We start from the raw sequence: 3,978 nt of genomic DNA on the forward strand, positions 1-3,978 counted from the left end.
GATAATTTTCTTAGGGTGCCGTAGGTGGCCCCACTTAGACTTTGTTGTTCTTTCATGCTGAATGGTAGGACGGCAGCGAGGTTCTGTTATTTTGTGAATAATGACGGTTTCTGTTTCTCCAACCTTCCTTAAAAAAAATAAAAATACCTCTCTCCTGAAAAAAAAGAAAGGGAATCGGGGGGAAAAAAAATAAAAAATAAAAAAATGGTAGAGCACTAAAAAAAAGAGCTCGGCGTTCTGTCAAGCGAAGGGGCCCGGGTTCGATTCCCGGCTGGGTTGGATATTTTCTCCGCCCCGGGATTGGGTGTTGTGTTGTCCTCATTATCATTTCATCATCATCAGTGGAAGGCAACGGGAAAATCACCATTGGCATCACTTTCCTAGACGCTCATGTGGTGGACCTCTTTTGACGAGGCTTCCCCTATGACAAGCTGGCCGGAGAGGCCGAGCGGTTCTAGGCGCTACAGTCTGGAACAGCGTGACTGCTACGGTCGCAGGTTCGAATCCTGCCTCGGGCATGGGTGTGTGTGATGTCCTTAGGTTAGTTAGTTTTAAGTAGTTCTAAGTTCTAGGGGACTGATGACTACAGCAATTAAGTCCCATAGTGCTCAGAGCCATTTGAACCATTTGAACCCTATGACAACACATAACACAGTTTTAAGTTCTCAAAAAAGAACCCTCTAAATTCGAGAGATTCTCATGTAATAAGAAATGTACAACTGACTCCAGATTCTATCATTACTTTAAAAGTTAACGTTTATCATGTAACAATAAAAACTCAATTTAAATGATCAATATCAGTACTTCACTTATTTTAACTTATTTTAACAAGTTTACATATTAAAATACTCAAGTAAATTCCTGATGCATTCCATTTATTCTAGTGGACGAGAACTACCCCAACATAACAACTCACACCACATTTGACAGACAATAAGAATTTACACAACGTTGAACAGCTAATTAGCTTCTGGTTACCAATCACATCTCGCACCACATTTAACAGACAATAAAAGTTTACACCACGTTTAATAGCTAATGAACTTCTTGTTACCCATCACTACAGGACAACAAAACACAGATCTATGAGTTCCCAGTGCACCGCCTTAGCGGCAGTGTTACGCACAATGCTTTCGACATGCATAAGCATCAGTCCAACTAGCTATTTCTCGAGTAGCAGAACTTACAAAGTTTAAAATATCAATGACAGATGTGAAGTATCTTGGCATGTTGCACCAACGAACTGCATGAGCTGTTTACCAACTCTTCTACCGAGCTCTGGGTTGTTTTCTTGAACAAGACGGTGCACCGTCACATTACCATCACGACGTTCAGCAATTCGTGGATGAAACATTTGCTGAAAGGTGGATAGGCCGATGTGGAATTGCTGACTTTCCACCTAAACCTGCCGATCTAGCTCCATTAGACTTCTTTCTGTTGGGAACTTCGAAGTACACCGTCGGTGCCACAAACCAAGTACGCTGGATGGCACGAGAGATGCAACTGTCACCACCTGTGATTTCATTCCAGTGACAACCGTAACGCATGTGTGCCGAACTGTTCCGCAGCGTTTCAGTCGCTGTACTGCTGCCGATGGAAGATATTTTGAAAATCTTCAACAGTAAAACGCCTTCTATGTAACTTAAAAATTCATAATGTCTGTTATTTTTGTTCAAGTTATTAAAAGTCAAACAGAGTGAAACCCGTTTGTGGGGATGACTGTATTTGTACTAAAGAAAGCAACATTTCGTTTTAATGTCATTGAGGACTCGTTACAATCCATTCGCAACATCCTGTTTGCATTCCGATATACAATAGACCTTTCCTCCTTCTGCTATCGTATAATTTTACTCGAGCCACTTTTCACTATTAATATACCTTTTATATTGGAGAGCTTACCATCATCAATATTTTAAGTAGGCATATTGAGCATGTGAAATTTTTCTGTACGCGCATACTAAGCGACTTCATCCTCATGCATTATTAATTCTAGGATCGCAAACGGGAGACACTTTATCAGGTAGCTTTTCAACTGACCTTAATCTTTCGCACTGAATATTGTCATTAATTTTGCAGCATCACACTTTCATCAAATGTACATGAAATAAGTGCTGTGTGAAACTATGTACCGCAAGCGTTGTACGGATAATGGTAGGCGTGTGTATAACATCTCTGTTGCGACAGTGTGCGAGCAATAGTGAGATAGTAATGTCGTTGGAGAAAAAAAGACAGTAGAGGGTCGAACTTAACGTAGTACACCGCGTACTTAGGTTAAACTGTTAAACAATCTGGCAGCTAATTACGTTCTTATATCGAAATTTCCACAACGTGACAGAAACGTTGAGCAGCCCGAAAATTCCGCTGTGTTCCTTGCAGCCGATAAATATCAATCCGAGAAAAAATTCTTGAGTACGCAGTCGTCTCTACTGTATGCTTCTTGAGGTAAGGAAAACATTACATTGTAATTAGTGAGCTCTGTGATTTAATTTTTAAATTTAGATAAGTCCTTTCTAATCAGCTAGTTGTGCTTTCTGTTGAAAATTACCAACTAATAAGGCCTCTAAGTTTGTTTGACACGACAGAGTAGTTTTCTCTATAAAAACGAGTAACGTGGATCGAGTTGTACAAATCCTACATACTGTATGTGAGGGCGTATGTCGTACTTCGATGTTTCTGCTAGTGTAAAGTTCACTGAACAAGCATATCTATCCGGTTTCTTTTTCCATTTAGCTATTGTCAGTTTGTAGAAGCGGAGACGCCCATTCTGAGACCTTGATACAGAAAACTGACAGAGGAAAACTATATATTCTACTGAGGAATTATGATTAATATCCAAATTGTCATTAATGTCTAAGTCATTGTACAACGTGTGCTTCTTCTCGAAAGCTTAAATCTTCACTTTCAAAAGCAAATCACGTTACCATACTTCGATAATTATATTACATTGGTGTAGCGACTCTTCTTTTCCCTTGGAGTAGTTGAAAGAAGAATAAAATGACATAATTTTAAATTTTGAAATACTGCATGACTCATTCAGAAAAGCTGTGCTCAATGAATGCGTCATCGGACGTTCAATTCTAGCTAGGCATGTAACAATGACTTCTCAGAAAATCGTAGCTTTCGTTTCAACTTAAGTAATAAAGTATGCCCTTAGCACTGGAGTGTCGTATTCATGTGCATTTTTAAGTCCTATGTTGTCTGGCATATTTAGTCCGTGCACGAAACTTTTTTTCTGCTTTGTGCCTGCCTGATATTTTTGAGAGCCTCTTTCTGATTTTTCACCACCAAAGATGTATGAAGTCGTCAAGAGCGTGCCTAGGATCTGAACTACAGTGTGGGGGACAACTCATATCAATCTTGCAGTGAATGGCGGAATATTTTTGGGAATTGACGACCAATGGTTCTGCGTACGGAAGGTATCCATTATATTTTTAGCTTTTCTTCAGATTCACACAACACTCATGCGACTATTTCGCGGAGCAATATTAGAGTTCGTATTGCCATAATTATAGTAAATCTTTCTAAGAAACATTTGCCGTACAGTTGTGGAGCTTATGTAGTGCGTATCAAGAAACCATAATTGATTTTTCTCACAACGTGTTCCTCAGTATATCTCGACACTGTAGACTTTCAGTTTTCACTAGTCTTGTAAGTAAATACTTAACAACAAAAAGTTCTGAAGTGATAACTGTCCAGCCAATAGCTCAGAAAACAAATGAATTTAGGTTTTAGAAAACATATGACATTAGGACAGCACAGAAATAAGCATTTTCTCTTTTATTTGATTTGTCACTGAACATTTGTGGATGAGGGGTTGTTAAAAAAAAAAACGTGTGACTAGGGCCTCCCGTCGTGTAGACCGGGTGCAAGTCTTACGATTTGACACCACTTCGGCGACTTGCGCGTCGATGGGTATGAAATGGTGATGGTTAGGACAACACAACACCTAGTGCCTGAGCGGAGAAAATCTCAGACCCA

This window comes from Schistocerca americana, chromosome 2 (genome assembly GCF_021461395.2).
Source record: "Schistocerca americana isolate TAMUIC-IGC-003095 chromosome 2, iqSchAmer2.1, whole genome shotgun sequence".
NCBI lineage: Eukaryota > Metazoa > Arthropoda > Insecta > Orthoptera > Acrididae > Schistocerca > Schistocerca americana.